Genomic DNA, 19527 nt, shown 5'->3' with positions numbered 1-19527 from the left:
CACAGACTTGAACTTTCTTTTTGATAGAGCAGTTTTGAAACACTCCTTTTGTAGAATGTGCAAGTGGATATTTGGTGTGCTTTGAGGCCTAATCTGGAAAAGGAAATATCTTCACATAAAAACTAGACAGAAACATTCTCTGAAACTTCTTTGTGATGCGTGCATTCATCTAACAGACTAGAAACTTCCTTTTGATAGAGCAGTTTTGAAACACCCTTTTTGTAGAATCTACAAGTGGATATTTGGAGCGATTTGAGGCCTGTGGTGTAAAAGGGAATATCTTCACATAAAAACTAGAAGGAAGCATTCTCAGAAACTTCAGTGTGCGTTATGCATTCAACTCACAGACTTGAACATTCCTTTTGAAAGAGCAGATTTGAAAAACTCTTTTTGTAGAAATTGCAAGAGGATATTTGGAGTGGTTTGAGGCCTATGCTGGAAAAGGATATATCCTCACATAAAAACTAGACAAAAGCATTCTCTGAAACTTCTTTGTGATGAATGCATTCAGCTTACGGAGTTGAACTTTCCTTTTGATAGAACAGTTTTGAAACACTCTTTTTGTAGAATCTGCAAGTGGATATTTGGAGAGCTTTGAGACCTATGCTGGAAAAGGAAATATCTTCACATAAAAATTAGACAGAAGCATTCTCAGACACTTCTCTGTGATGAGTGCATTCGACTCACAGAGTTCAACCTTCCTTTTGGTAGAACAGTTTTGAATCACTCTCTTTCTAGGACCTACAGTAGATTATTTGGAGCTCCTTTAGGCCTATGATGGGAAAGGGAATATCTTCCCATAAAAACTAAGCAGAATCATTCTCAGAAACATTTATGTGATGAGTGCTTTCAACTCAGAGACTTGAACATTCCTTTCGATAGAGCAGTTTTGAAACACTCTTTTTGTAGAATCTGCAATTGGATATTTGGAGTGCTTTGAGACCTATGCTGGAAAAGGAAATATCTTCACATAAAAATTAGACAGAAGTATTCTCAGACACTTCTCTGTGATGGGCGCATTCAGCTCACTGAGTTCAACCTTCCTTTAGGTAGCATAGTTTTGAATCACTCTCTTTGTAGAATCTACTATCGATTATTTGGAGCGCATTGAGGCCTACGATGGAAAAGGGAATATCTTCCCATAAAAACTAAGCAGAATCATTCTCAGAAACATTTTTGTGATGAGTGCATTCAACTCTGAGACTTGAACATTCCTTTTGAAAGAGCAGTTTTGAAACACTCTTTTAATAGAATCTACAAGTGGGTATTTGGAGCAATTTGAGGCCTATGCTGGAAAAGGGAATATCTTCACATAAAAATTAGACAGAAGCATTCTCAGAAATTTCTTTGTGATGAGTGCGTTCAACTCACAGGGTTGAACTTTCCTTTTGATAGAACAGTTTTGAAACACTCTGTTTGTAGAATTTGCAAGTGGATATTTGGAGCGATTTGAGGCCTCTGCTGCAAAAAGGGAATATCTTAACATAAGAACTAGACAGAAGCATTCTCAGAGACTTCCTTGTGCCTTATACATTCAATTCACAGGCTTGAACCTTCTTTTTGGTAGAGCAGTTTTGAAACACCCTTTTTGTAGACTCTGCAAGTGGATATTTACAGCGATTTGAGGCCTACAGTGAAAAAGGGGATATCTTCACATAAAAACTAGATAGAAGCATTCTCAGAAACTTCCCTTTGCTTTATGCAGTCAACTCACAGACTTGAAACTTCCTTTTCAAAGAGCAGATTTTAAATACTCTTTTTGTAGAAACTGCAAGTGGATATTTGGAGCGCTTTGAGGCCTATGCTGGAAAAGGAAATATCCTCACATAAAAACAAGACAAAAGCATTCTCCGAAACTTCTTTGGGATGAATGCATTCAGCTCACAGAGTTGAACCTTGCCTTTGATAGAACAGTTTTGAAACACTCTTTTTTTAGAATCTGCAAGTGGATATTTGGAGCGCATTGGGACCTATGCTGGAAAAAGAAATATCTTCACATAATACCTAGACGGAAGCATTCTCAGAAACTTCTCTGTGATGAGTCATTTATGAAACACTTTCTTTGAAGAATCTATAAGAGATTATTTGGAGCTCATTGAGGCCTATGCTGGAAAAAGGAATATCTTCATATAAAAACTAGACAGAAGCATTCTGAGAAACTTCCCTGCGCTATTTGCATTCAACTCACACTCTTGAACCTTCTTTTTGAAAGAGCAGATTTGAAACACTCTTTTTGTAGAAACTGCAAGTGCATATTTGGAGTGCTTTGAGGCCTATGATGGAAAAGGAAATATCCTCACAGAAAAATTAGACAAAAGCATTCTCAGAAATTTCTTTGTGATGTGTGCATTTAATTCACCGAGTTGAACTTTCCTTTTGATAGAACAGTTTTGAGACAGTCTTTTTGTAGAATCTGCAAGTGGATATTTGGAGCATTTTGAGGTCTATGCTGGAAAAGGAAATATCTTCACTTAAAAACTAGACAGAAGCATTCCCAAAAACTTCCCCGTGCTTCATGCATTCAACTCACAGACTTGAACCTTCCTTTTGATAGAGCAGTTTTGAAACACTCTTTTTGTAGAATCTGCAATTGGATATTTGGAGCGATTTGAGGCCTATGATGAAAAAGGGAATATCTTCACCTAAAAACTAGACAGAAGCATTCTCTGAAACTTCTTTGCGATGAGTGCACTCAACCCACAGAGTTGAAACCTCCTTTTTTTTAGAACTGTTTTGTAACACTCTCTTTGTAGAATCTGAAAGTGGATACTTGGTGCGCTTTGAGGCCTATGCTGGAAATGGAAATATGTTCTCATAAAAACTAAGCAGAAGCATACTCACAGAGTTCTTAGTGATGAGTGCATCCAACTCACAGACTTAAACTTTCCTTTTGATATAGCAGTTTTGACACACTCTTTTTGTAGAATCTGCAAGTGGATATTTGGAGCGCTATGAGGCCTACGCTGTAAAAGGAAATATCATCACATAAAAACTATACAGAAGCATTCTCAGAAACATCTCTATGATGAGTGCATTGTACTCACAGACTTGAACTTTCTTTTTGATAGAGCAGTTTTGAAACACTCCTTTTGTAGAATGTGCAAGTGGATATTTGGTGTGCTTTGAGGCCTAATCTGGAAAAGGAAATATCTTCACATAAAAACTAGACAGAAGCATTCTCTGAAACTTCTTTGTGATGCGTGCATTCATCTAACAGACTAGAAACTTCCTTTTGATAGAGCAGTTTTGAAACACCCTTTTTGTAGAATCTACAAGTGGATATTTGGAGCGATTTGAGGCCTGTGGTGTAAAAGGGAATATCTTCACATAAAAACTAGAAGGAAGCATTCTCAGAAACTTCAGTGTGCGTTATGCATTCAACTCACAGACTTGAACATTCCTTTTGAAAGAGCAGATTTGAAAAACTCTTTTTGTAGAAATTGCAAGAGGATATTTGGAGTGGTTTGAGGCCTATGCTGGAAAAGGATATATCCTCACATAAAAACTAGACAAAAGCATTCTCTGAAACTTCTTTGTGATGAATGCATTCAGCTTACAGAGTTGAACTTTCCTTTTGATAGAACAGTTTTGAAACACTCTTTTTGTAGAATCTGCAAGTGGATATTTGGAGAGCTTTGAGACCTATGCTGGAAAAGGAAATATCTTCACATAAAAATTAGACAGAAGCATTCTCAGACACTTCTCTGTGATGAGTGCATTCGACTCACAGAGTTCAACCTTCCTTTTGATAGAACAGTTTTGAATCACTCTCTTTCTAGGACCTACAGGAGATTATTTGGAGCTCCTTTAGGCCTATGATGGGAAAGGGAATATCTTCCCATAAAAACTAAGCAGAATCATTCTCAGAAACATTTATGTGATGAGTGCTTTCAACTCAGAGACTTGAACATTCCTTTCGATAGAGCAGTTTTGAAACACTCTTTTTGTAGAATCTGCAATTGGATATTTGGAGTGCTTTGGGACCTATGCTGGAAAAGGAAATATCTTCACATAAAAATTAGACAGAAGTATTCTCAGACACTTCTCTGTGATGGGCGCATTCAGCTCACTGAGTTCAACCTTCCTTTAGGTAGAATAGTTTTGAATCACTCTCTTTGTAGAATCTACTATCGATTATTTGGAGCGCATTGAGGCCTACGATGGAAAAGGGAATATCTTCCCATAAAAACTAAGCAGAATCATTCTCAGAAACATTTTTGTGATGAGTGCATTCAACTCTGAGACTTGAACATTCCTTTTGAAAGAGCAGTTTTGAAACACTCTTTTAATAGAATCTACAAGTGGGTGTTTGGAGCAATTTGAGGCCTATGCTGGAAAAGGGAATATCTTCACATAAAAATTAGACAGAAGCATTCTCAGAAATTTCTTTGTGATGAGTGCGTTCAACTCACAGGGTTGAACTTTCCTTTTGATAGAACAGTTTTGAAACACTCTGTTTGTAGAATTTGCAAGTGGATATTTGGAGCGATTTGAGGCCTCTGCTGCAAAAAGGGAATATCTTAACATAAGAACTAGACAGAAGCATTCTCAGAGACTTCCTTGTGCCTTATACATTCAATTCACAGGCTTGAACCTTCTTTTTGGTAGAGCAGTTTTGAAACACCCTTTTTGTAGACTCTGCAAGTGGATATTTACAGCGATTTGAGGCCTACAGTGAAAAAGGGGATATCTTCACATAAAAACTAGATAGAAGCATTCTCAGAAACTTCCCTTTGCTTTATGCAGTCAACTCACAGACTTGAAACTTCCTTTTCAAGGAGCAGATTTTAAATACTCTTTTTGTAGAAACTGCAAGTGGATATTTGGAGCGCTTTGAGGCCTATGCTGGAAAAGGAAATATCCTCACATAAAAACAAGACAAAAGCATTCTCCGAAACTTCTTTGGGATGAATGCATTCAGCTCACAGAGTTGAACCTTGCCTTTGATAGAACAGTTTTGAAACACTCTTTTTTTAGAATCTGCAAGTGGATATTTGGAGCGCATTGGGACCTATGCTGGAAAAAGAAATATCTTCACATAATACCTAGACGGAAGCATTCTCAGAAACTTCTCTGTGATGAGTCATTTATGAAACACTTTCTTTGAAGAATCTATAAGAGATTATTTGGAGCTCATTGAGGCCTATGCTGGAAAAAGGAATATCTTCTTATAAAAACTAGACAGAAGCATTCTGAGAAACTTCCCTGCGCTATTTGCATTCAACTCACACTCTTGAACCTTCTTTTTGAAAGAGCAGATTTGAAACACTCTTTTTGTAGAAACTGCAAGTGCATATTTGGAGTGCTTTGAGGCCTATGATGGAAAAGGAAATATCCTCACAGAAAAATTAGACAAAAGCATTCTCAGAAATTTCTTTGTGATGTGTGCATTTAATTCACCGAGTTGAACTTTCCTTTTGATAGAACAGTTTTGAGACAGTCTTTTTGTAGAATCTGCAAGTGGATATTTGGAGCACTTTGAGGTCTATGCTGGAAAAGGAAATATCTTCACTTAAAAACTAGACAGAAGCATTCCCAAAAACTTCCCCGTGCTTCATGCATTCAACTCACAGACTTGAACCTTCCTTTTGATAGAGCAGTTTTGAAACACTCTTTTTGTAGAATCTGCAATTGGATATTTGGAGCGATTTGAGGCCTATGATGAAAAAGGGAATATCTTCACCTAAAAACTAGACAGAAGCATTCTCTGAAACTTCTTTGCGATGAGTGCATTCAACCCACAGAGTTGGAACCTCCTTTTTTTTAGAACTGTTCTGTAACACTCTCTTTGTAGAATCTGAAAGTGGATACTTGGTGCGCTTTGAGGCCTATGCTGGAAATGGAAATATGTTCTCATAAAAACTAAGCAGAAGCATACTCACAGAGTTCTTAGTGATGAGTGCATCCAACTCACAGACTTAAACTTTCCTTTTGATATAGCAGTTTTGACACACTCTTTTTGTAGAATCTGCAAGTGGATATTTGGAGCGCTATGAGGCCTACGCTGTAAAAGGAAATATCATCACATAAAAACTGTACAGAAGCATTCTCAGAAACATCTCTATGATGAGTGCATTGTACTCACAGACTTGAACTTTCTTTTTGATAGAGCAGTTTTGAAACACTCCTTTTGTAGAATGTGCAAGTGGATATTTGGTGTGCTTTGAGGCCTAATCTGGAAAAGGAAATATCTTCACATAAAAACTAGACAGAAGCATTCTCTGAAACTTCTTTGTGATGCGTGCATTCATCTAACAGACTAGAAACTTCCTTTTGATAGAGCAGTTTTGAAACACCCTTTTTGTAGAATCTACAAGTGGATATTTGGAGCGATTTGAGGCCTGTGGTGTAAAAGGGAATATCTTCACATAAAAACTAGAAGGAAGCATTCTCAGAAACTTCAGTGTGCGTTATGCATTCAACTCACAGACTTGAACATTCCTTTTGAAAGAGCAGATTTGAAAAACTCTTTTTGTAGAAATTGCAAGAGGATATTTGGAGTGGTTTGAGGCCTATGCTGGAAAAGGATATATCCTCACATAAAAACTAGACAAAAGCATTCTCTGAAACTTCTTTGTGATGAATGCATTCAGCTTACGGAGTTGAACTTTCCTTTTGATAGAACAGTTTTGAAACACTCTTTTTGTAGAATCTGCAAGTGGATATTTGGAGAGCTTTGAGACCTATGCTGGAAAAGGAAATATCTTCACATAAAAATTAGACAGAAGCATTCTCAGACACTTCTCTGTGATGAGTGCATTCGACTCACAGAGTTCAACCTTCCTTTTGGTAGAACAGTTTTGAATCACTCTCTTTCTAGGACCTACAGTAGATTATTTGGAGCTCCTTTAGGCCTATGATGGGAAAGGGAATATCTTCCCATAAAAACTAAGCAGAATCATTCTCAGAAACATTTATGTGATGAGTGCTTTCAACTCAGAGACTTGAACATTCCTTTCGATAGAGCAGTTTTGAAACACTCTTTTTGTAGAATCTGCAATTGGATATTTGGAGTGCTTTGAGACCTATGCTGGAAAAGGAAATATCTTCACATAAAAATTAGACAGAAGTATTCTCAGACACTTCTCTGTGATGGGCGCATTCAGCTCACTGAGTTCAACCTTCCTTTAGGTAGCATAGTTTTGAATCACTCTCTTTGTAGAATCTACTATCGATTATTTGGAGCGCATTGAGGCCTACGATGGAAAAGGGAATATCTTCCCATAAAAACTAAGCAGAATCATTCTCAGAAACATTTTTGTGATGAGTGCATTCAACTCTGAGACTTGAACATTCCTTTTGAAAGAGCAGTTTTGAAACACTCTTTTAATAGAATCTACAAGTGGGTATTTGGAGCAATTTGAGGCCTATGCTGGAAAAGGGAATATCTTCACATAAAAATTAGACAGAAGCATTCTCAGAAATTTCTTTGTGATGAGTGCGTTCAACTCACAGGGTTGAACTTTCCTTTTGATAGAACAGTTTTGAAACACTCTGTTTGTAGAATTTGCAAGTGGATATTTGGAGCGATTTGAGGCCTCTGCTGCAAAAAGGGAATATCTTAACATAAGAACTAGACAGAAGCATTCTCAGAGACTTCCTTGTGCCTTATACATTCAATTCACAGGCTTGAACCTTCTTTTTGGTAGAGCAGTTTTGAAACACCCTTTTTGTAGACTCTGCAAGTGGATATTTACAGCGATTTGAGGCCTACAGTGAAAAAGGGGATATCTTCACATAAAAACTAGATAGAAGCATTCTCAGAAACTTCCCTTTGCTTTATGCAGTCAACTCACAGACTTGAAACTTCCTTTTCAAAGAGCAGATTTTAAATACTCTTTTTGTAGAAACTGCAAGTGGATAATTGGAGCGCTTTGAGGCCTATGCTGGAAAAGGAAATATCCTCACATAAAAACAAGACAAAAGCATTCTCCGAAACTTCTTTGGGATGAATGCATTCAGCTCACAGAGTTGAACCTTGCCTTTGATAGAACAGTTTTGAAACACTCTTTTTTTAGAATCTGCAAGTGGATATTTGGAGCGCATTGGGACCTATGCTGGAAAATGAAATATCTTCACATAATACCTAGACGGAAGTATTCTCAGAAACTTCTCTGTGATGAGTCATTTATGAAACACTTTCTTTGAAGAATCTATAAGGGATTATTTGGAGCTCATTGAGGCCTATGCTGGAAAAAGGAATATCTTCATATAAAAACTAGACAGAAGCATTCTGAGAAACTTCCCTGCGCTATTTGCATTCAACTCACACTCTTGAACCTTCTTTTTGAAAGAGCAGATTTGAAACACTCTTTTTGTAGAAACTGCAAGTGCATATTTGGAGTGCTTTGAGGCCTATGATGGAAAAGGAAATATCCTCACAGAAAAATTAGACAAAAGCATTCTCAGAAATTTCTTTGTGATGTGTGCATTTAATTCACCGAGTTGAACTTTCCTTTTGATAGAACAGTTTTGAGACAGTCTTTTTGTAGAATCTGCAAGTGGATATTTGGAGCATTTTGAGGTCTATGCTGGAAAAGGAAATATCTTCACTTAAAAACTAGACAGAAGCATTCCCAAAAACTTCCCCGTGCTTCATGCATTCAACTCACAGACTTGAACCTTCCTTTTGATAGAGCAGTTTTGAAACACTCTTTTTGTAGAATCTGCAATTGGATATTTGGAGCGATTTGAGGCCTATGATGAAAAAGGGAATATCTTCACCTAAAAACTAGACAGAAGCATTCTCTGAAACTTCTTTGCGATGAGTGCATTCAACCCACAGAGTTGGAACCTCCTTTTTTTGGAACTGTTTTGTAACACTCTCTTTGTAGCATCTGAAAGTGGATACTTGGTGCGCTTTGAGGCCTATGCTGGAAATGGAAATATGTTCTCATAAAAACTAAGCAGAAGCATACTCACAGAGTTCTTAGTGATGAGTGCATCCAACTCACAGACTTAAACTTTCCTTTTGATATAGCAGTTTTGACACACTCTTTTTGTAGAATCTGCAAGTGGATATTTGGAGCGCTATGAGGCCTACGCTGTAAAAGGAAATATCATCACATAAAAACTATACAGAAGCATTCTCAGAAACATCTCTATGATGAGTGCATTGTACTCACAGACTTGAACTTTCTTTTTGATAGAGCAGTTTTGAAACACTCCTTTTGTAGAATGTGCAAGTGGATATTTGGTGTGCTTTGAGGCCTAATCTGGAAAAGGAAATATCTTCACATAAAAACTAGACAGAAACATTCTCTGAAACTTCTTTGTGATGCGTGCATTCATCTAACAGACTAGAAACTTCCTTTTGATAGAGCAGTTTTGAAACACCCTTTTTGTAGAATCTACAAGTGGATATTTGGAGCGATTTGAGGCCTGTGGTGTAAAAGGGAATATCTTCACATAAAAACTAGAAGGAAGCATTCTCAGAAACTTCAGTGTGCGTTATGCATTCAACTCACAGACTTGAACATTCCTTTTGAAAGAGCAGATTTGAAAAACTCTTTTTGTAGAAATTGCAAGAGGATATTTGGAGTGGTTTGAGGCCTATGCTGGAAAAGGATATATCCTCACATAAAAACTAGACAAAAGCATTCTCTGAAACTTCTTTGTGATGAATGCATTCAGCTTACGGAGTTGAACTTTCCTTTTGATAGAACAGTTTTGAAACACTCTTTTTGTAGAATCTGCAAGTGGATATTTGGAGAGCTTTGAGACCTATGCTGGAAAAGGAAATATCTTCACATAAAAATTAGACAGAAGCATTCTCAGACACTTCTCTGTGATGAGTGCATTCGACTCACAGAGTTCAACCTTCCTTTTGGTAGAACAGTTTTGAATCACTCTCTTTCTAGGACCTACAGTAGATTATTTGGAGCTCCTTTAGGCCTATGATGGGAAAGGGAATATCTTCCCATAAAAACTAAGCAGAATCATTCTCAGAAACATTTATGTGATGAGTGCTTTCAACTCAGAGACTTGAACATTCCTTTCGATAGAGCAGTTTTGAAACACTCTTTTTGTAGAATCTGCAATTGGATATTTGGAGTGCTTTGAGACCTATGCTGGAAAAGGAAATATCTTCACATAAAAATTAGACAGAAGTATTCTCAGACACTTCTCTGTGATGGGCGCATTCAGCTCACTGAGTTCAACCTTCCTTTAGGTAGCATAGTTTTGAATCACTCTCTTTGTAGAATCTACTATCGATTATTTGGAGCGCATTGAGGCCTACGATGGAAAAGGGAATATCTTCCCATAAAAACTAAGCAGAATCATTCTCAGAAACATTTTTGTGATGAGTGCATTCAACTCTGAGACTTGAACATTCCTTTTGAAAGAGCAGTTTTGAAACACTCTTTTAATAGAATCTACAAGTGGGTATTTGGAGCAATTTGAGGCCTATGCTGGAAAAGGGAATATCTTCACATAAAAATTAGACAGAAGCATTCTCAGAAATTTCTTTGTGATGAGTGCGTTCAACTCACAGGGTTGAACTTTCCTTTTGATAGAACAGTTTTGAAACACTCTGTTTGTAGAATTTGCAAGTGGATATTTGGAGCGATTTGAGGCCTCTGCTGCAAAAAGGGAATATCTTAACATAAGAACTAGACAGAAGCATTCTCAGAGACTTCCTTGTGCCTTATACATTCAATTCACAGGCTTGAACCTTCTTTTTGGTAGAGCAGTTTTGAAACACCCTTTTTGTAGACTCTGCAAGTGGATATTTACAGCGATTTGAGGCCTACAGTGAAAAAGGGGATATCTTCACATAAAAACTAGATAGAAGCATTCTCAGAAACTTCCCTTTGCTTTATGCAGTCAACTCACAGACTTGAAACTTCCTTTTCAAAGAGCAGATTTTAAATACTCTTTTTGTAGAAACTGCAAGTGGATATTTGGAGCGCTTTGAGGCCTATGCTGGAAAAGGAAATATCCTCACATAAAAACAAGACAAAAGCATTCTCCGAAACTTCTTTGGGATGAATGCATTCAGCTCACAGAGTTGAACCTTGCCTTTGATAGAACAGTTTTGAAACACTCTTTTTTTAGAATCTGCAAGTGGATATTTGGAGCGCATTGGGACCTATGCTGGAAAAAGAAATATCTTCACATAATACCTAGACGGAAGCATTCTCAGAAACTTCTCTGTGATGAGTCATTTATGAAACACTTTCTTTGAAGAATCTATAAGAGATTATTTGGAGCTCATTGAGGCCTATGCTGGAAAAAGGAATATCTTCATATAAAAACTAGACAGAAGCATTCTGAGAAACTTCCCTGCGCTATTTGCATTCAACTCACACTCTTGAACCTTCTTTTTGAAAGAGCAGATTTGAAACACTCTTTTTGTAGAAACTGCAAGTGCATATTTGGAGTGCTTTGAGGCCTATGATGGAAAAGGAAATATCCTCACAGAAAAATTAGACAAAAGCATTCTCAGAAATTTCTTTGTGATGTGTGCATTTAATTCACCGAGTTGAACTTTCCTTTTGATAGAACAGTTTTGAGACAGTCTTTTTGTAGAATCTGCAAGTGGATATTTGGAGCATTTTGAGGTCTATGCTGGAAAAGGAAATATCTTCACTTAAAAACTAGACAGAAGCATTCCCAAAAACTTCCCCGTGCTTCATGCATTCAACTCACAGACTTGAACCTTCCTTTTGATAGAGCAGTTTTGAAACACTCTTTTTGTAGAATCTGCAATTGGATATTTGGAGCGATTTGAGGCCTATGATGAAAAAGGGAATATCTTCACCTAAAAACTAGACAGAAGCATTCTCTGAAACTTCTTTGCGATGAGTGCACTCAACCCACAGAGTTGAAACCTCCTTTTTTTTAGAACTGTTTTGTAACACTCTCTTTGTAGAATCTGAAAGTGGATACTTGGTGCGCTTTGAGGCCTATGCTGGAAATGGAAATATGTTCTCATAAAAACTAAGCAGAAGCATACTCACAGAGTTCTTAGTGATGAGTGCATCCAACTCACAGACTTAAACTTTCCTTTTGATATAGCAGTTTTGACACACTCTTTTTGTAGAATCTGCAAGTGGATATTTGGAGCGCTATGAGGCCTACGCTGTAAAAGGAAATATCATCACATAAAAACTATACAGAAGCATTCTCAGAAACATCTCTATGATGAGTGCATTGTACTCACAGACTTGAACTTTCTTTTTGATAGAGCAGTTTTGAAACACTCCTTTTGTAGAATGTGCAAGTGGATATTTGGTGTGCTTTGAGGCCTAATCTGGAAAAGGAAATATCTTCACATAAAAACTAGACAGAAGCATTCTCTGAAACTTCTTTGTGATGCGTGCATTCATCTAACAGACTAGAAACTTCCTTTTGATAGAGCAGTTTTGAAACACCCTTTTTGTAGAATCTACAAGTGGATATTTGGAGCGATTTGAGGCCTGTGGTGTAAAAGGGAATATCTTCACATAAAAACTAGAAGGAAGCATTCTCAGAAACTTCAGTGTGCGTTATGCATTCAACTCACAGACTTGAACATTCCTTTTGAAAGAGCAGATTTGAAAAACTCTTTTTGTAGAAATTGCAAGAGGATATTTGGAGTGGTTTGAGGCCTATGCTGGAAAAGGATATATCCTCACATAAAAACTAGACAAAAGCATTCTCTGAAACTTCTTTGTGATGAATGCATTCAGCTTACGGAGTTGAACTTTCCTTTTGATAGAACAGTTTTGAAACACTCTTTTTGTAGAATCTGCAAGTGGATATTTGGAGAGCTTTGAGACCTATGCTGGAAAAGGAAATATCTTCACATAAAAATTAGACAGAAGCATTCTCAGACACTTCTCTGTGATGAGTGCATTCGACTCACAGAGTTCAACCTTCCTTTTGGTAGAACAGTTTTGAATCACTCTCTTTCTAGGACCTACAGTAGATTATTTGGAGCTCCTTTAGGCCTATGATGGGAAAGGGAATATCTTCCCATAAAAACTAAGCAGAATCATTCTCAGAAACATTTATGTGATGAGTGCTTTCAACTCAGAGACTTGAACATTCCTTTCGATAGAGCAGTTTTGAAACACTCTTTTTGTAGAATCTGCAATTGGATATTTGGAGTGCTTTGAGACCTATGCTGGAAAAGGAAATATCTTCACATAAAAATTAGACAGAAGTATTCTCAGACACTTCTCTGTGATGGGCGCATTCAGCTCACTGAGTTCAACCTTCCTTTAGGTAGCATAGTTTTGAATCACTCTCTTTGTAGAATCTACTATCGATTATTTGGAGCGCATTGAGGCCTACGATGGAAAAGGGAATATCTTCCCATAAAAACTAAGCAGAATCATTCTCAGAAACATTTTTGTGATGAGTGCATTCAACTCTGAGACTTGAACATTCCTTTTGAAAGAGCAGTTTTGAAACACTCTTTTAATAGAATCTACAAGTGGGTATTTGGAGCAATTTGAGGCCTATGCTGGAAAAGGGAATATCTTCACATAAAAATTAGACAGAAGCATTCTCAGAAATTTCTTTGTGATGAGTGCGTTCAACTCACAGGGTTGAACTTTCCTTTTGATAGAACAGTTTTGAAACACTCTGTTTGTAGAATTTGCAAGTGGATATTTGGAGCGATTTGAGGCCTCTGCTGCAAAAAGGGAATATCTTAACATAAGAACTAGACAGAAGCATTCTCAGAGACTTCCTTGTGCCTTATACATTCAATTCACAGGCTTGAACCTTCTTTTTGGTAGAGCAGTTTTGAAACACCCTTTTTGTAGACTCTGCAAGTGGATATTTACAGCGATTTGAGGCCTACAGTGAAAAAGGGGATATCTTCACATAAAAACTAGATAGAAGCATTCTCAGAAACTTCCCTTTGCTTTATGCAGTCAACTCACAGACTTGAAACTTCCTTTTCAAAGAGCAGATTTTAAATACTCTTTTTGTAGAAACTGCAAGTGGATAATTGGAGCGCTTTGAGGCCTATGCTGGAAAAGGAAATATCCTCACATAAAAACAAGACAAAAGCATTCTCCGAAACTTCTTTGGGATGAATGCATTCAGCTCACAGAGTTGAACCTTGCCTTTGATAGAACAGTTTTGAAACACTCTTTTTTTAGAATCTGCAAGTGGATATTTGGAGCGCATTGGGACCTATGCTGGAAAATGAAATATCTTCACATAATACCTAGACGGAAGTATTCTCAGAAACTTCTCTGTGATGAGTCATTTATGAAACACTTTCTTTGAAGAATCTATAAGGGATTATTTGGAGCTCATTGAGGCCTATGCTGGAAAAAGGAATATCTTCATATAAAAACTAGACAGAAGCATTCTGAGAAACTTCCCTGCGCTATTTGCATTCAACTCACACTCTTGAACCTTCTTTTTGAAAGAGCAGATTTGAAACACTCTTTTTGTAGAAACTGCAAGTGCATATTTGGAGTGCTTTGAGGCCTATGATGGAAAAGGAAATATCCTCACAGAAAAATTAGACAAAAGCATTCTCAGAAATTTCTTTGTGATGTGTGCATTTAATTCACCGAGTTGAACTTTCCTTTTGATAGAACAGTTTTGAGACAGTCTTTTTGTAGAATCTGCAAGTGGATATTTGGAGCATTTTGAGGTCTATGCTGGAAAAGGAAATATCTTCACTTAAAAACTAGACAGAAGCATTCCCAAAAACTTCCCCGTGCTTCATGCATTCAACTCACAGACTTGAACCTTCCTTTTGATAGAGCAGTTTTGAAACACTCTTTTTGTAGAATCTGCAATTGGATATTTGGAGCGATTTGAGGCCTATGATGAAAAAGGGAATATCTTCACCTAAAAACTAGACAGAAGCATTCTCTGAAACTTCTTTGCGATGAGTGCATTCAACCCACAGAGTTGGAACCTCCTTTTTTTGGAACTGTTTTGTAACACTCTCTTTGTAGCATCTGAAAGTGGATACTTGGTGCGCTTTGAGGCCTATGCTGGAAATGGAAATATGTTCTCATAAAAACTAAGCAGAAGCATACTCACAGAGTTCTTAGTGATGAGTGCATCCAACTCACAGACTTAAACTTTCCTTTTGATATAGCAGTTTTGACACACTCTTTTTGTAGAATCTGCAAGTGGATATTTGGAGCGCTATGAGGCCTACGCTGTAAAAGGAAATATCATCACATAAAAACTATACAGAAGCATTCTCAGAAACATCTCTATGATGAGTGCATTGTACTCACAGACTTGAACTTTCTTTTTGATAGAGCAGTTTTGAAACACTCCTTTTGTAGAATGTGCAAGTGGATATTTGGTGTGCTTTGAGGCCTAATCTGGAAAAGGAAATATCTTCACATAAAAACTAGACAGAAACATTCTCTGAAACTTCTTTGTGATGCGTGCATTCATCTAACAGACTAGAAACTTCCTTTTGATAGAGCAGTTTTGAAACACCCTTTTTGTAGAATCTACAAGTGGATATTTGGAGCGATTTGAGGCCTGTGGTGTAAAAGGGAATATCTTCACATAAAAACTAGAAGGAAGCATTCTCAGAAACTTCAGTGTGCGTTATGCATTCAACTCACAGACTTGAACATTCCTTTTGAAAGAGCAGATTTGAAAAACTCTTTTTGTAGAAATTGCAAGAGGATATTTGGAGTGGTTTGAGGCCTATGCTGGAAAAGGATATATCCTCACATAAAAACTAGACAAAAGCATTCTCTGAAACTTCTTTGTGATGAATGCATTCAGCTTACGGAGTTGAACTTTCCTTTTGATAGAACAGTTTTGAAACACTCTTTTTGTAGAATCTGCAAGTGGATATTTGGAGAGCTTTGAGACCTATGCTGGAAAAGGAAATATCTTCACATAAAAATTAGACAGAAGCATTCTCAGACACTTCTCTGTGATGAGTGCATTCGACTCACAGAGTTCAACCTTCCTTTTGGTAGAACAGTTTTGAATCACTCTCTTTCTAGGACCTACAGTAGATTATTTGGAGCTCCTTTAGGCCTATGATGGGAAAGGGAATATCTTCCCATAAAAACTAAGCAGAATCATTCTCAGAAACATTTATGTGATGAGTGCTTTCAACTCAGAGACTTGAACATTCCTTTCGATAGAGCAGTTTTGAAACACTCTTTTTGTAGAATCTGCAATTGGATATTTGGAGTGCTTTGAGACCTATGCTGGAAAAGGAAATATCTTCACATAAAAATTAGACAGAAGTATTCTCAGACACTTCTCTGTGATGGGCGCATTCAGCTCACTGAGTTCAACCTTCCTTTAGGTAGCATAGTTTTGAATCACTCTCTTTGTAGAATCTACTATCGATTATTTGGAGCGCATTGAGGCCTACGATGGAAAAGGGAATATCTTCCCATAAAAACTAAGCAGAATCATTCTCAGAAACATTTTTGTGATGAGTGCATTCAACTCTGAGACTTGAACATTCCTTTTGAAAGAGCAGTTTTGAAACACTCTTTTAATAGAATCTACAAGTGGGTATTTGGAGCAATTTGAGGCCTATGCTGGAAAAGGGAATATCTTCACATAAAAATTAGACAGAAGCATTCTCAGAAATTTCTTTGTGATGAGTGCGTTCAACTCACAGGGTTGAACTTTCCTTTTGATAGAACAGTTTTGAAACACTCTGTTTGTAGAATTTGCAAGTGGATATTTGGAGCGATTTGAGGCCTCTGCTGCAAAAAGGGAATATCTTAACATAAGAACTAGACAGAAGCATTCTCAGAGACTTCCTTGTGCCTTATACATTCAATTCACAGGCTTGAACCTTCTTTTTGGTAGAGCAGTTTTGAAACACCCTTTTTGTAGACTCTGCAAGTGGATATTTACAGCGATTTGAGGCCTACAGTGAAAAAGGGGATATCTTCACATAAAAACTAGATAGAAGCATTCTCAGAAACTTCCCTTTGCTTTATGCAGTCAACTCACAGACTTGAAACTTCCTTTTCAAAGAGCAGATTTTAAATACTCTTTTTGTAGAAACTGCAAGTGGATATTTGGAGCGCTTTGAGGCCTATGCTGGAAAAGGAAATATCCTCACATAAAAACAAGACAAAAGCATTCTCCGAAACTTCTTTGGGATGAATGCATTCAGCTCACAGAGTTGAACCTTGCCTTTGATAGAACAGTTTTGAAACACTCTTTTTTTAGAATCTGCAAGTGGATATTTGGAGCGCATTGGGACCTATGCTGGAAAAAGAAATATCTTCACATAATACCTAGACGGAAGCATTCTCAGAAACTTCTCTGTGATGAGTCATTTATGAAACACTTTCTTTGAAGAATCTATAAGAGATTATTTGGAGCTCATTGAGGCCTATGCTGGAAAAAGGAATATCTTCATATAAAAACTAGACAGAAGCATTCTGAGAAACTTCCCTGCGCTATTTGCATTCAACTCACACTCTTGAACCTTCTTTTTGAAAGAGCAGATTTGAAACACTCTTTTTGTAGAAACTGCAAGTGCATATTTGGAGTGCTTTGAGGCCTATGATGGAAAAGGAAATATCCTCACAGAAAAATTAGACAAAAGCATTCTCAGAAATTTCTTTGTGATGTGTGCATTTAATTCACCGAGTTGAACTTTCCTTTTGATAGAACAGTTTTGAGACAGTCTTTTTGTAGAATCTGCAAGTGGATATTTGGAGCATTTTGAGGTCTATGCTGGAAAAGGAAATATCTTCACTTAAAAACTAGACAGAAGCATTCCCAAAAACTTCCCCGTGCTTCATGCATTCAACTCACAGACTTGAACCTTCCTTTTGATAGAGCAGTTTTGAAACACTCTTTTTGTAGAATCTGCAATTGGATATTTGGAGCGATTTGAGGCCTATGATGAAAAAGGGAATATCTTCACCTAAAAACTAGACAGAAGCATTCTCTGAAACTTCTTTGCGATGAGTGCACTCAACCCACAGAGTTGAAACCTCCTTTTTTTTAGAACTGTTTTGTAACACTCTCTTTGTAGAATCTGAAAGTGGATACTTGGTGCGCTTTGAGGCCTATGCTGGAAATGGAAATATGTTCTCATAAAAACTAAGCAGAAGCATACTCACAGAGTTCTTAGTGATGAGTGCATCCAACTCACAGACTTAAACTTTCCTTTTGATATAGCAGTTTTGACACACTCTTTTTGTAGAATCTGCAAGTGGATATTTGGAGCGCTATGAGGCCTACGCTGTAAAAGGAAATATCATCACATAAAAACTATACAGAAGCATTCTCAGAAACATCTCTATGATGAGTGCATTGTACTCACAGACTTGAACTTTCTTTTTGATAGAGCAGTTTTGAAACACTCCTTTTGTAGAATGTGCAAGTGGATATTTGGTGTGCTTTGAGGCCTAATCTGGAAAAGGAAATATCTTCACATAAAAACTAGACAGAAGCATTCTCTGAAACTTCTTTGTGATGCGTGCATTCATCTAACAGACTAGAAACTTCCTTTTGATAGAGCAGTTTTGAAACACCCTTTTTGTAGAATCTACAAGTGGATATTTGGAGCGATTTGAGGCCTGTGGTGTAAAAGGGAATATCTTCACATAAAAACTAGAAGGAAGCATTCTCAGAAACTTCAGTGTGCGTTATGCATTCAACTCACAGACTTGAACATTCCTTTTGAAAGAGCAGATTTGAAAAACTCTTTTTGTAGAAATTGCAAGAGGATATTTGGAGTGGTTTGAGGCCTATGCTGGAAAAGGATATATCCTCACATAAAAACTAGACAAAAGCATTCTCTGAAACTTCTTTGTGATGAATGCATTCAGCTTACGGAGTTGAACTTTCCTTTTGATAGAACAGTTTTGAAACACTCTTTTTGTAGAATCTGCAAGTGGATATTTGGAGAGCTTTGAGACCTATGCTGGAAAAGGAAATATCTTCACATAAAAATTAGACAGAAGCATTCTCAGACACTTCTCTGTGATGAGTGCATTCGACTCACAGAGTTCAACCTTCCTTTTGGTAGAACAGTTTTGAATCACTCTCTTTCTAGGACCTACAGTAGATTATTTGGAGCTCCTTTAGGCCTATGATGGGAAAGGGAATATCTTCCCATAAAAACTAAGCAGAATCATTCTCAGAAACATTTATGTGATGAGTGCTTTCAACTCAGAGACTTGAACATTCCTTTCGATAGAGCAGTTTTGAAACACTCTTTTTGTAGAATCTGCAATTGGATATTTGGAGTGCTTTGAGACCTATGCTGGAAAAGGAAATATCTTCACATAAAAATTAGACAGAAGTATTCTCAGACACTTCTCTGTGATGGGCGCATTCAGCTCACTGAGTTCAACCTTCCTTTAGGTAGCATAGTTTTGAATCACTCTCTTTGTAGAATCTACTATCGATTATTTGGAGCGCATTGAGGCCTACGATGGAAAAGGGAATATCTTCCCATAAAAACTAAGCAGAATCATTCTCAGAAACATTTTTGTGATGAGTGCATTCAACTCTGAGACTTGAACATTCCTTTTGAAAGAGCAGTTTTGAAACACTCTTTTAATAGAATCTACAAGTGGGTATTTGGAGCAATTTGAG

This window comes from Pongo abelii, chromosome 13 (assembly GCF_028885655.2).
Source record: "Pongo abelii isolate AG06213 chromosome 13, NHGRI_mPonAbe1-v2.0_pri, whole genome shotgun sequence".
Classification (NCBI taxonomy): domain Eukaryota; kingdom Metazoa; phylum Chordata; class Mammalia; order Primates; family Hominidae; genus Pongo; species Pongo abelii.
This window is presented reverse-complemented; position numbering follows the sequence as displayed.